The sequence below is a fragment of the Marmota flaviventris genome, chromosome 7, assembly GCF_047511675.1.
Source record: "Marmota flaviventris isolate mMarFla1 chromosome 7, mMarFla1.hap1, whole genome shotgun sequence".
Lineage (NCBI taxonomy): Eukaryota > Metazoa > Chordata > Mammalia > Rodentia > Sciuridae > Marmota > Marmota flaviventris.
In genome coordinates, this window is record NC_092504.1 from 92,187,704 (window position 1) to 92,207,610 (window position 19,907).

Genomic DNA, 19,907 nt, shown 5'->3' on the forward strand with positions numbered 1-19,907 from the left:
TTCAGGTGACAATGTCTTGTACGTAGTTGGAAACATCTCTAGTTTACGTATCTACATTTAAAACATGAAAACGTAATCAGAACTGGGCATGTGGCAGAATGCTTGGCATTTAGAAGAGAAGTCCTGGGTTTGATCCCTAGCACCAGACACACACATACACATACAAATTAGCAAAAACAAACAAAAACATTCAAACCCACAACACATTCACAGAATTAAACATATAGTCCAGAAAAAAATATTAAAATTTCAAAGAAAAGTAGATGAAAAGTCTTTGATAATTTTTTTTATAAGTAGGAAAGAGTTTGAAGTGATCTCCCCTCTCCCCCAGCAATGAGCTACTTCACTAACCCTTTTTATTTTGGGGACAGGGTCTTGAAAAATTGCCAAGGCTATCCTCCTGCCTCTGCCTCCAAGTAGCTGAGATTACAGGTGTGCACCACCTTGACCAGCTTGAAATAGAGCTTTAAGTTTTCATAATTTGTTGGAGCTGGGCTGGGGCTCAGCGGTAGAGTACTCGCCTAGCATGTGCGAGGTGCTGGGTTGGATCCTCAGCACCACATAAAAATAAATAAAATAAAAGCATTGTGTCCAACTACAACAACAACAAAAACTTTTAGAAAAAAATCATAATTTGTGATGGAGCATTTATTTTTCATTAAAAAAATCTTTTGTATTTTTCCTTATTTTTACATGTTTTCCCCTTACCCTTATAGGAACTTTTCCATTTTTCCACATACCAGCACAGTTTGCTTATATTTAGTTGAAAAATGACCACAACTTAACATTAAATCGTTTCAAAATTATTTCCCTTTTCTTTCCCTTTATCATGAATCTATCAGCTAAGAAGGGGTTTTTACTCAAATTGCAGATATAAGCTCTGAAATATAATCCCATTGCTAAGCAAAGTAGTTCCATACAAATACATTCAAGAGTTTTGGAAATCATTAGCGTATCTAATAGGAATGGCTTATTTCTAAAAATAAATAAGAAATAATGAGTGAGAAACACTTTAAAAAACAAGAGAAAATGGAGCCCTAACTCTGTTTTCGTGCAGGTAGATAGCAACATCATTAGAGATGGCAAAGTTACTCCATTAGTTTCTAAGAGTTAGAGTGAGGTTGGTAATGAAAGAGTAATACTCTTCAGGGGTTTGTCACCTCCAGTCCTTAAAGTGCTTAATCATGTGTCTAGGTAAAAAAGAAACAAAAAAACAAAACCCCACTATTTTAAGTCTAAAGTAAAAAGATCCTATCAGGTGGTAATGATAGTTAAAATAAACAATGAGGGGTGTTGGGGGGGCAGTCTCCATTAGGCATCTACCAACATTTCTCATCTAGTCAAGTTTATTACAGCCTGTTTTCTTATTCTCTATCAATATCACAGGATCCCGACCAACAAACAGTTTGTGAGACACAGATCCCCATCATTCACTGTGGTAACATTGGTCTTCAGAATTCTGAATAATGTGCAGTCATTAAAGCCACATGTGCTTGAACATATGGGATGGCATCAGAAAAGCTTGGAACTCCTACTTGGAGACCCTGGAACCAATCTTAACATCACAAGTCTGCTTTTGTGTGTTGGGTTGTATTTGATGCCTCAGCTGTCTTTTACAGGGACCATATAAAAGTATGGCACAGCCTGGCACAATGGTGCAAATTTGTAATCCCAGCAGCTCAGGAGGCTGAGGCAGAAGGATCTCAAGTTCCAGGCCAGCTTCAGCAATTTAGCAAGGTCCTAAGCAGCTTATTGAGACCCTACTTAACATTAAAAAATAAAACGGGATGGAGAAGTAGATCAGTAGTAAAGAACCCCTGGGATCAATCGAAAGAAAGAAAGAAATTTACACAAAAGAACTTGAGTATTTTTGGTAGTGTTAAGATATTTGGGAAAAAACGCATGACACAAGTACTTTTCACTTGTATTTATAGAGAGAGACTTAGCCAGCCTGTTTTGCTCCTTAGTATGCACCTTTCATAGTCCATCCACCATTTTGAAATTTTATAATACATATAATTGCCACTCTCATCTTTATGAGGACAGTCCATCCATCAAATAAATTCATGTTTATTGCATGTTTGCCCCTTCAAGGGAAACCAAAGTATGGTAAAATGCAAGTAATATTTAAATCCACACCCACACCTTTTAGCAGAAATGCATTAACTTATAGTCTTAATCAAATTCTGAACATTTTTAGCTTATATCAATATGATTTTCAATCCAACAAAGGATGTAGAGGAGGGAATATCAATGTTCCAATATAAGACAAAATGATTCTTGCGAAAGCCAATTCGTGTTCAGATGTGCTGTGCTCTGTGACGGAAAATATACCCATAGGTAATTTCACACAAGCACTCACTATTTGGGCATGGGGTAATTAAAATAAATACATCATTTCTACTCCAAATCAATGAAAAGGAAGCACATAAAACACGCAAATAAAAAAAAACCTTTAAAGTCTAACCTATTTGCCATATCTTAATTCAATGTATTAGAAATATATGGCAATAATTTATAATAAACACTGAGTTATCTCTTTTCAAATCCAGGAGGTTTTTTGCTCATAAACACAGATGAAACACATCCATTCTTAGATTTCATTGTGTTAGTTAAATGAGTCACTCTTTTAGTGATTTCTTCCCAGTGACAGCAAATTCAGACGGTAAATGTCTGAAACTTAATTTGAGTCTCCTATGTAAAATAATGGATTTGGGCAAATATTCTCTAAATTATTCCAGATCTAATATTCAAGTATATCAAACATTACTTAAATCAAAATAGACTTAATGCTTGGTTTATCTCTTGGGAAAATCCTTCATTAAAAAATTAATTTCTGGAACTGGGGAGATAGCTCAGTCAGGAGAGTGCTTAACTCACATGCACAAGGCCCTGGGTTCAATCTCCAGCACCAAAGATTTATTTCTCTCAATTATAATACCACATTTCAAAGACTAATTTTTTTTTTCAGTTTTCAGAAAGGTAGTGCAATTAACTAAAAAAATTGAATGCCAACAATAGTTCAAACAAGCCAACCCTTCAATTAACAACAAGTTTATCTTTTGATGATCTAACTGAAACTCTTGATTAGGCAAAAAAGAGTTCTACTTTCGGGTGATCAATGAGGGCATCTACCGAAAACTATCCTTAGATACAAAAAGAACTCAAAATCTGCTTATAGTTTAAATGTTCTAACCAGGCTGCATACAATTAATGAAAGACAACACCAAGCACACACCAGACCTATAGAATTAATCATTTAAATCCATGATGCTTTTTTTTAACTCATAACTTTATTTTATTGATAAATATAAATGAAAAAAGTCTTTAAAAATCAATCTGGGTAAAGAGGAACAATCCCCTAAGTATAGAGACTTGCAGCTTTGTTTGTGTTGTTTTAACCCCAGGTCTCCATGTGGAATTACAAAGGAGGAGGATGGAGGGAGAAAAGAAGATGGGATGAAGGGAATTGCAAATGCAGGAGGGGGAGGGGAGAGGAAGGATGCGACTAGGAAAGGGAATGAGTTCTCCTGAGTGTTCTCCGAACCTAGCGTTGAATTTTGAGTGGGAATCCTGAATTCTCTTACTTTTCAAGGCAGTTCAAATATTAAGATACACTTCTTCGTTTTGTTTTAGGCATTGGTGAGGCTTGGTGGCAGACATGCATGCCCACACTTTAAATTCGCGGGCCACTGTAAATTGTCACCAGAACCAGGGCATAATCTGTCCCCAAAAGTCTCCGCATCGCTGGTACTTTGGGTTGCAGATTAACCCTGGATACAGTCACAGACTTAGCTGGGAAAACTATGCACCGGGCAGATTCTGACCTGGACACCTTGATCTCTAGTTCATGACCCCGTCAAAACAAGACCAGGGCTCCCAGACAGTGGATCAAACAGTGCCGATTCCTCCGCCTACGGCACACAAAGCCTAGACTCCCGCCGCTGTTACATAAGAGTCTCCGGAATCCTGGGATGGTGTTTGTAAATAGCGCTGCCATGCGCACAGAACCCACGTGTCAAATGTTGATGTGACTGCTGCATGTAATTGGAAGACTACAAAGCATCAAGTTCCACCGGGAAACCTACCTCTTTGGCCCTAAAAGTGCATGTGGATGTCAAGGAGTTACCTCTGAAGTGGATTTATTTTTCTTCTTTCCATTTTTTTTAAACAAAAATTAATTGGGGGGGTGGGGGGCTGGGGTTGTGGCTCAGTGGTAGCGCAGCCTGGCATGTGTGAGGCACTGGGTTCCATCCTCCGCACCACGTGAAAATAAATAAAATAAAGGTATTGTTAAAAAATGTTTTAAAAAAATTAATGAGAGGAAGAGTGGGACTGAGATGTGCAAAAAGTTTTCCTCCATCTTCTTTTTCTTCTTTACTAGGGACAAAATTTCTGTGTCTAATTAAATTTGAAGCAAGTTTTTGCAGTCTTGACAATGCATTTCAAATGCATTCTCTACCTCGTCCTGTCCAAGACTTCCTTTTTCCTCCTTTACTTCAACCTGAACTGAAACACGAAGTGAGATTACATAACCATTAGAGGAACACCGAGAAGGCAAATGGTTTGCAAAGTGACTATTTATACCATATAAAATTACAACATGACCCTTTGATTATTGTTTGGGTAAGGAGAAAAACAATTTAATATTTTACCTGGCTTCTTATATATATTTATTTTTTAATATTTATTTTTTAGTTTTCAGCGGACACAACATCTTTGTATGTGGTGCTGGGGATCGAACCCGGGCTGCACGCATGCCAGGCGAGCGCGCTACAGCTTGAGCCACATCCCCAGCCCCATACCTGGCTTCTTATTTTATATTGTACCCTCATCAATATTTATTGTGTCTTACAATTTGTGAACTAGAAACAATCTATTCCTCAAAAGGGCTGAATTCTTACCGATATTAGAGAAAAACGACAATGTCAACAACTGAATTTTTATCTTTATGAAAAAAAAATCCATAATTTTGCGGAATATCAAAGCATGACAAGCTGTAACAAAGAAAAATATGAAGCAGAATTGACAGTTTTTACAATTATTTTGACTTCAACCAAATCTCAAGCATGGGTAGTTAAATCATTTTAAAATGCCATATCCCTCATAAAGCAGAAAAAATACTTTGTAAAATTGTTTTTAAATTATGTTTAAAAATTAGTTGATACTTATAAGACTTACTATATGCAACAAGAATCACATTTTTAATAGTAGACAGGTTGTTTCAGAATATTGAAAATTCACATTCAAAATTGGTAGCCAAATGTCCATTCCAATTTTCACATTCAGTGGTACCGTATGATTGAATGACACGCATTAGTAAAGTAAGCCATTAGCAAAATGTCTGTTGACTTTTGTTTTCTGCCACTGCTTTTCCACAAACTATCACATAGTAGAAAATTCTAAAATTAAAATATAACCTTGTTTTAATTTCAACTTAAAGGTGATATAACTTCACAGGACAAAAAAAAAATAACAATTCACATGACTAGACTGAAATAAAAATAAATAAAACTCTGAATATAAATTTTAAAATCTGTTCTTTCTTGCTAGGATGTACCTGCTTCTTTTTTACTGAAATGATTTATGTGGCAAATATTTTTAAGTTGGAGGATTTGTTCTTCTGGTATTTTTGCTTTCATCAGTTATGTTTGGTACATTAAAATAGGAATGCAAGTGAATTAACATTTTAATAATTTAATTTGCTTTGTAAGATACTCGCTCTAATATTACAAACTATCAGCCACTTGATTTGCTGATATGGTTTCTTGTTCTGTTACAATGTATGTAGTAAAACAAACAAAAAGCTAATAATCATCTGTACTAATTAGAAGGTGGTTAAAAGTGGTCCTTTTAATGCAAAAATCATGAAAGGTTATAAAAGACCTAAGAGAACTTTATAGCCAATGGCAAATATGAAAATTCTATAACTTAAAAGTGAGGGACTTCAAACAAAAGTAGAAAATGCTGAAAGAACAAATAGATTTAAAAAATAAATTAATAGGAACAAGAAAGTATGTTAAGTATGGAATCTAGGCGTGGTATTATTGCAATATTTTTAGATTCTGGTGCTTTACTTTAGAAGTAGCACCACTAATAATTAAGGGTTTTTTAATGGGTAATTTTGTTTTTAAGTGCAGACAAGGAAGAAAACAGGAGGAATAACTCGAGATATTTCATGTCTGGCTTCCATTATCATTACTTAAGCAGTTTTTCTTTTATTTCTTGAGACAAAAACAGAAGACAACACTGTAATAAAAACCCATTTAAGAGTTGGGTTAATAGTTCCCATTAAAGTGTAATCTGACATAGAAACTTGATTTAATACTGTCAAGAAAATAAGTGATTTGATAAGGCAATTTTGAGCAGCGGTTAATGAGGAATGACAATCCTAATTAAAATTGGAATTACTTTGTGGCACCCATGGAACAAATGTGAGAAATCTCAAAATAGTAAAAGAAGAAAATTTGAAAAATCATAATTATGTATGGCATATCTTAATGTCAGATTGCCTGGCTATGTCCATGCCTGACCATAGGTAACTCTCTCTGAAGACAGTAGCTCATCAACAGTAAAAACAATGATCTAATTTTTCATTTGAATATACAGTATCTTCCATAGACATTATTTATTTAAAAAGCATTTTAAAAATCAACAAATCTAAATACTAATTTGCTTGGAAAATTTTATAATTATTGAAAGTACATTAAAAGGTAAAGATGAAGGAGTACACTCAAACTTGCTTTGAGAATTACAAAATTACTGCTAAAAAAATCAGTTGTCAGCTAAGGTGATTCAAAAAGTACTTACAGAAACAAAAGGGGGTAAAGTAAGGTATTCATTTCTCTGGGTAGAACCTATTATTTTTCATAAAAATCACTGTACCAACTTCTTGACTGGTAAATATTCTAAGAGGTGTCTAACTTCTGCTTGTCACAAATACACAGAAGACCTGAAAGTAGAAGTTATGATCACACTCTTAAAAAGTAGAATTCTGTGTTACCTCCATAGTCATTTCCTTGAAAGAGTGATTGTAGCAGTTTTATGAAGCCAAAATAATTCCTTTTTGAGTATAATAACATGTATACCTTAAATATGTCCCTGAAACGCAAAGCTTGGTGGTTCCAGATCAGTGAATTTTCCCTACTCCAATTATCAGTCATGGTCCCAAGGAATGGGACCAAGTTGGCAGCAATGCACTATTCTCATCAGAATAAAACTGGAGAGAAGCATTGAAAAAGAATGTCTGGTATTTGAAATTATGTAAGGTTAGAAATTCTAATACAACCAACCCCAAGTAATTAACCCTCTGTATCTAAAACTACAAGTCCTCCCAGCAACTCAGCAGGCTGCGGCAAGAGATTCACAACTTCCAGGTCAGCCTCAGCAACTTTGTAAGGCTCTAAGCAACTTAGTAAGATCCTGTCCCTAAAATAAAAAATAAATAGGGTTGGCAATGCAGCTCAGTGGTAAAGCATCCCTGGGTTCAATCCCCTGTACTCCCCCCATGCACACACACAAAATTCCACTTCCTAATTTTATGGGACTAGCCCTTAAAGTGTGCACTTATTTTACCATGAACAAATCTGTAAACATTCTGCTGGTGTCTTTCACTACTGGCCATGTGTAACAAAACATCGTCATTCTGACTCAATTTCCCACTCTGCCCTGGCACCATAAACACTGCTGCAATTTCTTCCTCAACCTTATTTTACGGTTACAACATGACATGACATTAGTACACAGAAATAGAATTACTTGCTTAAACCCTATGAAATACTGTCATTTTAACTTCAAAATGTGAAAGATGACAAGAAGTTGAGATGCATGCACACGTTAACAAAATTAAAATTTGAAACCTACTCTGTTTCCTCCTGTGCTCTTCTGTTTTCATTCAGAAGACATTTAATTACCTGAACAAAAAAAATTCACTTTTTTGATATTTAACATTTCATTTAACTAGACAAAAATTATCTAGTTATTTATGTTACTGAAATATGCAATCTAGAGATTTCTCCTCATTCCTAGATTACACTACATATTTGACAACAGTTTAAATAAGGATGGTAATTTCTACAGACATTCCTTTTAACACTTGGGTTACATATCCTGGACTAACTGAAAAATGATGAGGTGACTGAATATAATTGAGAAAACTTCCTACTTCAGATAGTAAGCCCTGTTCATCAACTCACCTACTCTATTGATTATCCATGCAATCATCCTATATTAAGTGCTCAAGGCTTTTTGTTGTTGTTTAAATTAAACACAATGGTAAACTTTTGTACAAAAGTATACTTCTCATCTATGAGAGAAAGGCAATTTAACTAAACAAAACTCTCTGGTACCATATTCCTAGAAAGAGATGCCTGGACCCATTCTATTAAAATATTATCTACAATTCTTGTACAACATTATACATAAGATATTTGGCTTTCAGAAAGTATCTCAATTCAATTGTTCATGTTTAAGTAATAGTTTTACAGAACTATAATTCACATGAAGCAAAATTTATCCTTTTAAAAGTACACAATTCAGAGTTTTTTTTTCTGTATATTCATAGAGTTGTACAACCATTACTATCTAATTATAAAACATTTCATCACTCCCCAAAGGAACCCCATATCTATTAACAACCATTCTCCCTTTACCAGTCCCCAGGAATAATCTATTTTCAATCTCTTAAGAATTGTCTATTTTGGACATGACAAAAAACCAAACAATATGTGGCCTTTTGTAACTTCTTTTAAAGTTCAGCTGTCATAGCATCAGTCATTCACTCCTTTTCATTGTTAAATAATATTTCACTATATGGATATACCACAGATTGTTCATCTATTCATGAATTGATTTTTTTTTTTTTGGCAATAGTGGGAATTGCACCCAGGTGTTCTCTACCACTGAGCCATATCCCCAGCCCTTTTTATTTTTATTTTTTATTTTGAGACAGTCTCATTAAGTTGCTGAGGCTGGCCTCAATCTCCTGGTTCACTGGCATTATAGGCATATGCCATCACGTCCAGTTACACTTTTTGATAATTGTTAATCACACTACTATGGATATTTGGGTACAAGTTTTTGCATGGGCCACTGATGGATTTTAAGTCTCCATGACTTTCCCTATATAGCCTACATTATAGTTAAAATTTTATTACTGATAACAAGGCAGTACAGCATACTCATTAAAAGACCTAGCTTTAGAAACAAACTTCCTATATTCAAATCCTGACTAAACCGCACATTTGACTGCATGAAGACAAGCCATTAAACTCATTGTGATTTAGTTTCCTCATCCTTAAAGAAAATACTAACATTACCTATATAGAGAGTCACAAGAATTAAATGGCATCAACTTAGTGTCACAAAACATCAGAATAACTGATAAGCCATACTATGCAATAAAGAAAAAAAAAACTTAAAAACACAGTCTGATACACATTTTGATACAAAAGAATAACACAATCATATGATTGATGAAATAGAATTATGCTAAACTTATGTTTTCAGAGGGGAAAAGGCTTAAAATATATGATCATATAATAAAATGGTACAGAATACATTAATAAATGAGTACAAACTGAACTGAGAAAATCTTTGTAAGATTGGTAGTCGAGGCTTAGGTATGTAGCTCAGTGGTAGTGTGCTTGGATAGCAGTACGAGGTCCTAGGTTCTAGCCCTGGCAATGCAGGGGGGGAAAGATTGGTACATTGTATTAATATCAGTTTCCTGGTTGTAATATGTTACCACTGGGAGAAACTGGGCAATGTTCATGGAATCTCTCTACATTATTTTATATAACTGCATATGAATCTATAACTATCTCAATAAAATTCAATTGAAATATCTGATACCAGTTTAAGTTTATTAAAAACATTAAATTGGCTGTACGAAGTGGTACCTGCCTATAATCTCAGTGACTTGGGAGGCTGAGGCAGGAAGATCACAAGTTGGAGATCAGCCTCAGCAATTTAGTGAGGTCCTAAGCAACTTAGTGAGACCCTATTTCAAAATAAAAAAGGGCAGGAGATGTGGCTCAGTGGTTTAGCAGCCCAGGTTCAATCCCTCCTCTAGTAAAAAAAAATTAAAAAATAATATATATATATATATATATATATATATATATATATATATATGTAAAATATACCATCACTACCTACTATCATTACCACTAACAAGACCTCATATTATTTTTCTATTCTGTTTTGAGAATAGATTACATATTTTTCACTAGGTTCTATTAGGGAATATAAAAATATACAAACCAGTAACTGTTTTCAACAGACTGAAAGAAATCTAATTTAAAAGGAACATCTGCAGTACTTTAATGAAGCAAACAATTTGTTTTATGTCCTAAACTGTCCTTCATAAATACTTTGCTCCAGTTCACTCATCTCTTATTTTAATTCTCAGATTACTTAGACTGATTTCAAGTCAGTTTTGAGTAATTACCTGCAATGAGTATAAAACACTGGGATCCAAATTCTGAAAACTGCAGATTGGTTGCTATTATAATTAAATTTGTTTTTCCATGAAAATATTTAAAATTTACTTACTATTTCTACTTCCTTCAGCATGACATACTTAACTCCATTTAAAGAAACATGAAGAAAATATAAATCAAAGCTGAAAAAATCCACTATCAGTTTTATCAATTCATCAAATTTAATTGAGAAAAGATTCCCCTATGTCAAGAATTCTTTGCAATGTACAACAGAATCAGAATAATGCTGGAAAAAATCAACTATGTACACATCTTTTTTGCTTGTGGTCACTATGATTCATGTGCTCTCACTTCATCTTCTCCCCCCTGGAACCCTTCTATTCAGCCCTTCTATTCACCAACCAACAGACTTACTGTATAACCTCATTCAATAATGTCACTGAGTTTTGGCAGTGAGCTGAAATAGAAATTGGAGCCCTAGACCAAGTAAATGCTGTGTATTTGGCTAAATCACTTGTGGTTGTGTTCTTCAGCACAGTTTCCAAGATAACCACCAGCTCCACTTGGCAACTAGACTCTCCGACAGTTCAGACTCCAATTGTAAATTTGGCTTGGGAGATATTTTCCTGCTGCTGTCTTCAGTGCCAATGCTATCCCTAAGAACTACTATGCAGCCAGGCATGGTATCACACAGGAGGATCTCAAGTTCAAGGCTAGCTAGCCTCAGCAACTTCACGAAACTGTCTCCAAAAATAAAAAGGGCTAGGGATTTAGTTCAGTGGCAAATCACCCCTGGGTTCAATATTATTACTTGCTCTCAGCCCTCAAAGGAACTACTTTGCAATGGTGCCATAATTATTAAGAAAGTGTTATTTTGATGAAACAATACTGCAGCTGGTCCAAAGTTTTTGCATGTCCCTATGTTAGGAAACACAGATGTTTTAACAGTTTACCTGGTTATTTACAAAACTAAGATTCCCTTCAGCAATTTGAGATAGCTGGGAAAGATTATAAAATTCTATTAAAACAAAACCAGTAGAATTTGTATTAGCAACAAATACAGCATAAAAACAAATATGGCAAATCTAATATTTTCTAAATATCAGACATTCTAAAATATTCACATTCTAGCGAGACATGGTGGCACATGCCTGTAATCCCATCTGCTGGGGAAGCTGAGACAGGAGAATCATGAGTTCAAAGTTAGCCTCAGCAAAAGCAAGGCACTAAGCAACTCAGTAAGACCTTATTTCCAAATAAAATATAAAATAGGGCTAGGGATGTCGCTCAGTGGTTGAGTGCCCCTGAGTTCAATCCCCAGTACGTGTGTGTGTGTGTGTACACATACATATTAATTTTTTTCATTCTACAATGTCATACATCCACAACTTTCAAAGACGCTTTCTTTCAAGGTATTTTTTTTTCATTTTTTCTTTATACTACTAGGTATTCAACCCAGTAATCTACCACTAAGCTACATCCCTGTCCCCTTTTATTTTTAATTTTGAGGCAGGGCTTCACTAAATTGCTAAAGCTGGCTTGGAACTTGCTATCCTCCTGCCTTAGTCTATTGAGGCACTAAAATTATAGGTGAGTGCCAACACCCTGGGCTATTTCAAGGTAATTTGATAAAAATTTACTAACTTGGACTAGGGCAGGATGGAAAGCAGAGTTTCTGCTAGGTGTGCCTGTGAATCATAAGAAGGACTTCTTAATAAAGTCAGCAAATAAGGAAATACATTTCAATAGTGACACTTGGCTTACAATACTGTGTGTGGGTGGAGTCCTGGAGGAATTAATTGCCAGAGAAATTCTAACTTCAACAAGTGAAACCAAAACAGAGTCCAGTTTTTGTCACCTAATACAAATCTAATGCCCAATAAGGAGTTTGGAGGTGTGTCATAACAAGTCCAGCAGGTGCATTTCACTTGTTCTGGAAGTAATGTTGACCTGTCGATACCTAAAACCATATGCCACTGCATCAAAACCATATCAAACCCTCTGGTTCCTGGCATAGACCAAAACAATAGCAGATCTAATGAAAGCCTTAAAAAGAGATTAGTGGGCGGGGGATACAGCTCAGTTGGTAGAGTGTTTGCCTCATATGCACAAAGTTCTGGGTTCAATCCCCATCACAGAGGGGGGGGGGAGGGAGAGAGACAAAGAGAGAGAGAGAGAGAGATAGAGATAGATATTAGCAAATATATGAATTTAAAGAAAGTAACTTCCTTCATTCCAAATTAATTTTGCATTAATGATTAGTTCAATAAGAAAATAAGTGAAACAATACTGTAATTTTATAAATGCTGTTTATCTTGTTATTGTCATTATCTCTCCTAAATTTAACAAACCAAGAATGACCTATGGAATTTTTTAAGCACCCAAGTGGTATCACGTATGATAAATGAAGAGCTGAGATTATGTCTTTTATTGTAAATTATTTGAAATTGTTACTTTTATTCAGATTGGGAAATAATATATATAGCTGTTCCTCATACTCATTGAAACCCCTTCAGTAATATTACCAGCAACCATTTTCAGTATAAAAGTAGGATGTATAAAGTAACAAGAGACTAAGTTTAATAATAGTAAAGAACTGCAATTGTCACAATCAAAATTATTAATCAATGAGAGTATTCTAATTTATTGATTTGAGCGGGAAACACTATATCTATTATGAGTTAAAAAGCTTGAAAACTAAGTATCAAAATATTTTAAAAGTTGTCCACAAAAAGTAGTTAGATACTAGTCTGTTAGCAAAACAAATTATTTCTTTTTAATTCTGAATTGCTGAAATAATTAACCATAGTTTTCTCAACAAACAGTAAACATTTAAGCTAAAATTCCTCAGTGTTTTTTTTATTGACTTAGGGCAAATAAGAACTAACCAATGAACCGCTTCTACGCCACAGAGATGAGTAATGCTTCTCCCTTGTAATCATATGAAACAACCTCTAGTATGAATGATTAAAGCAAACTTAGCCACTTTTTAAAGATCTGAATAGAAACACTTACAAACTGAACTACTAAGGATAAGTAGTTTTGGAAATCTGATCTACACAGCAATGTCCATTATTATGCTTTTCCTTCTATCCACCAAATGTCAATTTAATAAATGCCTCCTGAACTTAAGTTTAGCTCTGCAATGCTTCATTAATGCTTCTCTGCTTAATAACATTTTTTTTAAAAAAATCAATATTTTGTTGAAATTTATATTCTATTCCAAATCTATTGTAAAACACACATGCAAACATGTAAAAGAATATAACTTCCCTTTAGTATTTCAACTTTCAATTAAAATGCAAATGTAATGATTTCATTAGCCAGGCAACAATACCCACAGTCTTAAACAAAACCAAACCACATCAATATCTTTTTCTCCTAACATATAACATTATTCCTACGTTGGATCATTTGTTAATGACTATTTTTGGATTTGGACTTTGCCAGTATAATCCCTAACTGGAGTGGGAAAAGTACAATGTATGATTTGAGATTTAAATTTATGTATGTATTCTATTCCCTAGACAGGCAAACACAGAAACATCTCACTAAAATTTAAACAATCAATTTGAATATAACCCTTGCTTCAAATTCTAAACATTAGATGAGGGAAGGAAATCACCTAATGCATTAAAAGTATATCATCATGTCAATAACCAGCAAATAACACGTATTTCTTATTCGACCTTCCCAGGAGTCTATTCAGGCCACACTTTGTCATAGATAGAAAACTCTCTCCTTAGAAACCCGTTAGCTCCATAACATTGGGCAAGCAGTCCCAGAGAAAAGACTCAGCAAGATGTGAGTGAGGAGTGCGTGTGGAGGAGAGAGAAGAGAGGGAAGAGGAGAGAGGGGAGAGGGAAGAGAGAGGGACACCCAGACCGCATAGAGAAAGGCAGAAAGATAAAGACCAAAGAAAAGAGAGAAGCCAAGAGAGAAAAATTGGATGGGACTGTTACAAATCTGCTTTCCACTCCTCTGCTGGGATTGGGTTTCATTTCTTTAGGCGCCCCTGACCTTGCAGTCTACCAACTCTCAACGCTTCGCCCCCCCCCCCCCTGCCCGCCCCCCTCCCCGGGCCTGCGCCTGCCTTTGTGTCTGCCTGTCACTTACCAGGGAACCGATCGAAGCTGATTCGGGAGAAGCACAAAGCCAGGACACAGATTTGCCCACAAATTCTCTCACACACATTTCCCAGACTGGAAGGCGCTGCCCACGCAGAGCTTCTGGACCTTGAGAAAAGTGGGTTCTGGTCTTGTTTGGGGAACCAGAGAAACTATTCTTTCCTCTTTGACTCAGCGCCACTAACAAAACGCGCGGACTTAAGAAAAAACAAAACTCCACTCAGTGTATTCCAATTCCACTCCCGGTGACATTCGCTTAGTGCACTTCCCAGGAGGGGGACGAGGGGGTAGGGAGCAGCAGACACAAACCAAAGACCCAGACCCAAACCCTACAGCAGATAAACGGGTCCAAAAACACCCCGTGCGTGTTTCTCCCCAGGGTGGTTTAGGATAAACCAGAGACTCCTTTGACTTCCCCGAAAGAAATAGGGGAAGAGGATTAAAGGGAAAAGTAGTGCCCCCCAAAGCTGAACTATTTTAAAAAGGAAAGCAAAGAAAGAAAAATCACTTTCCTGAGGATAAAAGGCCGGGAAACCGGCTGGTCAGCGTACAAAGGTAAGTTTTCTGGAGAAGGAGGGATCGAGCATGAGTAGGAGAGAGAAGAGACACAGAACTACAGGTTTAAAGGGGTGGGGGGGAATTAAAACTATATTTGTCAGCCATGTTGAAGAAGCTCCAGTAATTTGTGAAGCTTCCCTCTTCCCTCTTGGTATTTGTGGGTGACACTACCAGGTTTGCTCCCCAGTCCCTGGAAGCCCAAGAGAAAGCGAGGGAGAGAGGAAAAGGAGAGTTTCGCGGCAAAAGAGAAGCGCTCTGACCTCGTTCTCGTCCCTCAGCCTTGCAGCAATCCAGCAGTTGCAGTCAGGTCTCCTTTCTAACAAATCCTAAAGGGCAGCCATCTTGCTTCCTTCTGCTTCTCTACGAAAGCAGCCTAGCCCCCGCATCAATATTCATAAGGCAGTTTGACGTCTGTTCTCATCACTCGGCGGGGCCGGCGTCTCGGGGCGGCCGCGCCGAGGGGGCGGACGTGACTCGCATGCGAGCCGGGGCTGGGCGCGCGGCGCTGGCGAGGAGGCGGCGGTGGCCGCCAGAGCTCTCGCCGCTGCTGCCGCTGCCTCCGGCTCTCCTCAGCACGAGCCTCCTCCTCTCCTCCTCCTCCTCCTCCTCCTCCTCCTCCTCCGGTGCCCGGCTCTCCTCCTCCGCCCGGATCTCCACCAGCTCCGCCCCGGCCTCTGCCGCTGCCCTGGAGCCCTCAGCTCCAGCTCCCAGGGAGTCAATCCCCCGCCCAAGGCGTCCCGCAGAAAAGCTCGGGGGCTGTACAATGGGGGTGCGCAGCCCAGGCCAGAGCTGCCTTCACTCGGTGCTAGAAGAAGGGGGGAGCCGTGCGCCCGGATGAGCGAGGGGTGGGGGCGGGGAGGGGGGACCAGGGCAGAGTGCAGGGGAGGGTCCAGCCCCCCGGGGACCCAGAACCCTCGGCTAGGCCTCCACCTGGGTCTTCTGCCCTAGTGGACTCCCTACCCTGCTCCCCACTCTTGGCACTGTGTCTACTCCCAGGAGAAGGCTCAGGGAGGACTCAAGGGAGAGGTGGCCACAGCGCATGGACGTGCATGTAAGATCGCAAATTTCCTGAAACTTTGTTGGTCCCAAGCTCCATCACCCCATTAGAAGTATCCGCGCCCACGCGCACCCCATAGGTCCTGCTCCTCACCTCCTTGCAGGTATCCCAGTACACATCCCTGATGGACCCCTTCCTCCACCACACCCACTGGCACCTTTCTCACACACACCCTGGTGCCATCTACCTTCTCCTCCCAAGCCCGCACCCCATCGCCTTTTAGGTTCACTTGCTTCTACGGTGACATTCTCCCTTCCTTGTCGCCTTAATCTTGTTCAGCAGAAACACTCCTCATTTTCACCAAGGGCATGCCCTTAGTGCTTTAGGGGCCTGTATTTTTAAAGACTTGACAAATTAGGAAATTGACCGAGTCCTGTTCCTCCCCGCCCCGGCCCACCTTCTGTTTACTTTCGCCACGTGGGCTACGAAGGGGAGGGAGTCTCAGGGATCCAAGCTGAGTTTCTCACCAGTAACCCTCTACTTCTCGCTAGTAAGAAATAACCGTGCACTTTCAGATGCTACAGTTGCCTCCGTTAAGTTCCTCTATTTTGAGGAAATTTCCACTTGTACAATTAATGAAGAAACTGTTCCATAAACACTTAAATTCCGAATGACCAAGGTTCGATTTCCCCTGACATTTGGTACTCTGTAAGAACGCCCTTCCACTGACAGTTTTTCTTTTCTATTGCTGAGTAGTTTTACTTCTCATTTTAATGCTCTTTTTCTAACCATTAGCTTTTTTTTTTTTTTTTTTTTTTTGAAGACTAGATAAAGAACAAAGCTTGCATGAGTCATATCAGATAGTAGTTTTTGGAAAATGCCCTTTCAAGTAATTTTCATATTAGTGACATTTACATTTTAAATAGGTAATTTGAATACATCTTTTAGGTGATCAGTTGTAATTACAATAACCTTAAATCAGCACTAATTCCATTGTGTGTAGCACACTTGTTTTTGGTTTGGTTTGGTTTTTTTTTTTTTTTTGGTCTGTAACTTAACTCTAAGACCACCCCACCACACTCCCACTCCTGTCTGGGGATGGAACCCAGGGCCTAACATATTCTAATAGGCAACGTTTCTACCAATGAGCCATAGCCACAGCCACAGTAATTTCTTCAGAAGTGAGGCCTTTATCCATGTTGTAGTATGCACCTGTAGTACCAGCTACTCTCAAGGTTGAAATAGGTGGGTGGCTTGAGGCCAGGGGTTCTGGACTAGCCTGAGCAACAAAGCGGGATATCCAGCCTCAGGCATACAAAATCTATGCTGCATCTTGAAAGAAAGAACGGAAGGAAAGGGTGGGGCGGGGAGCAGGGCCTTACCCCAATTTTTATGAAATCAGTATATTTCCTCCTTGTAAAGTATTTTAAAAGGGTCTGGGTGTGGTGGCAAATGCCTGTAATCCCAGTGCCTCGGGAGGCTGAGACTTGAGAATGGCAAGTTCAAAGCCAAATTCAGCAAACGTGAAGCACTAAGCAACTCAGTGAGACCCTGTCCATAAATTGTCTTTAAATACAAAATAGGGCTGGGATGCGGCTCAGTGGTTGAGTGCCCCTGAGTTCAATACCCAATACCAAAAAAAAAAAAAAAAAAAAGTATTTAAAAAGGGAACTCTTTCTACATGTCACATTGTTACTAAGAATTCTTAAAGTGTGTCCTAATGAAACATTGTGTAGTACTTTTTGAAACAATTGAATTGCTGCTTTTGCGAGGCTAAGATTTTTTTAAAGTGTTTATTTTCTAAGCATTTCATACTAATTTAAATTTTCAGCTGTTAACTAATGTGTCATTGAGGTCTTGACAATTGTTCATGCACTTTAAATCCTAAAATATTTTAAGGTTTTCTTGTAATTTGTATTTTCAAGTCCAGGAAGAGCAGTTTCCCAAGACCAAGACATAGGTAGTGCACAGTATTGCAGAAATGTTGAAGGCATGGACTTTGGAGTTGGACAGACTGAGTGAATACTGTCTCCATTTCTTGCCCACTGTGTGACTTTGACCCTGCTACTTAACTCTGTGCCAGTTTCTTCATCCATTTAACAGTTTGCAAAACAATGGGTAGTTGTGAGGACTAAGATACCAGGTAAGTGCTCAGGTAGATGTTAACTATTACCAGTAGCAAACCATGTGCATCCAGGTGTTTTCTTGACTGACTATAGGAATATATAAGTAATTATGCCTTTTTTTTTCCTTTTTTTTTTTTTTTTTGGTACCAGGGATTGAACTCAAGGGCACTAAACCTCTACGCCACACCCTCAGCCCTATTTTGTATTTTATTTAGAGACAATTTAGAGACAGGGTCTCATTGAGTTGCTTAGTGTCTTGCTTTTGCAGAAACTGGCTTTGCACTCATGATCCTCATGTCTCAGCCTCCTGAACCACTGAGATTATACACCCAGCTATGCCTATGCTTAATATGTTTAATAAAATATGAAAAATATATACATGTATTTGATATAAGTATCTTATGTTCCTTTATTTGTATTATAATTAGGAAAAGAATAATTGAGGTCATCTCATTTTTTCCCCCTTTTTGCAGTTGAAGAGATTGAATCTAGGAGTGCTTTTCTACTGAACTCCATTCCCAACCCTTTTTATTTTTCATTTGGAGACAGGATCTCACTTAAGTTGTCTAGGTTGGCCTCTACCTTGCAATCCTCCTGCCTTAGATTCCCGAGTTGCTAGGATTACAAGCATATGCCACCATGCCCAGCTTCATTTTATCTTTTAAAATCTCTATTTGGCTGGGCACATTGGTGCAGTCCTGTAATCTCGGCAATTTGGGAGGCTGAGGCAGGAGATTTGCAAGTTTGAGTCTAACCTGGGCAATATAGTGAGACCCTGTCTCAAAATAAAATTAAAATAGTGGCTGGGGATGCAACCTAGTAGTAGAGCACCCCAGGACTCATTCCCTAGTAACATAAAAATAATAAAATAAAATATCAGTTGAAACAGGTGGTTTTTGTCTATCTGGAGTCATATTTGGCTGGCAGTTGGTTTTGTAAGAGGCTCTGAACATTTTCTTGCCAACTTCTTTCTCTGAAACCCCACCCTACCCTTAACCACCATGTCTTTTATTAATTTAAAAGGAAGTAGATTACTCCTGTTGGACACTGGGGCTTCAACAGCAAAAGTAAAATTTTGAAGATCTTTACATTAAAATATTTGCCATGTTTTGTTAATTAAAAACAACAACAAAAGAACTTATTTCTTAGTTGCTGTTTCCAGGAAAGAAGGGATATAGTGTGAATAATCAGTTTTTTACTGGACATTAATGCACATTTGTAGGAGTAATTCAGAGCCAGCTTTTATCAATTGTATGCATACTTGAGATTCCTTCTCCTTTAGGTGTGAATAATGTATTTTTAAAACATATTTACAGTCAATTGTCAAATTCCTTGCCATTTTTTTTTTAACCTAGAAATAGCAACACTGTTTCCACACAGAGAAATTCTTGCTTCCTTTACAGAGAAAAAAGACTAATAGAACAAACTCCATGACGTACTATTCTGTGTAAGAAAACTGACTTGATTGGCCTGGGCATCTGCTGTCTAATTCAGTTGCTCAGTCACCAGGCCTCTTAGGGTAGAAGCAACTTGGTGTCTGTTGCTGTCCATTAAAGAGCAGACAGCAGCAGTTTGCTTTGCAATGCCCCCTCCCTTTTGCATTGTAACAACAACAACAACAACACACACACACACACAAAAAAAAAACAAAACAAAA

General features: G+C 37.8%; 1 protein-coding gene across 1 annotated transcript in view; it reads right to left on the bottom strand.

The window, feature by feature from the left end:
- The window catches only part of Tet2 (tet methylcytosine dioxygenase 2), a 131,280-nt gene extending 115,606 nt beyond the window's left edge, over positions 1 to 15,674 (bottom strand). Inside the window, exon 1 of the mRNA XM_027935471.2 lies at positions 15,388 to 15,674. The gene's annotated coding sequence lies outside the window, so the exon portion shown is untranslated. The remainder of the gene's footprint in view (positions 1 to 15,387) is intronic.
- Positions 15,675 to 19,907: the final 4,233 nt, after the last annotated feature.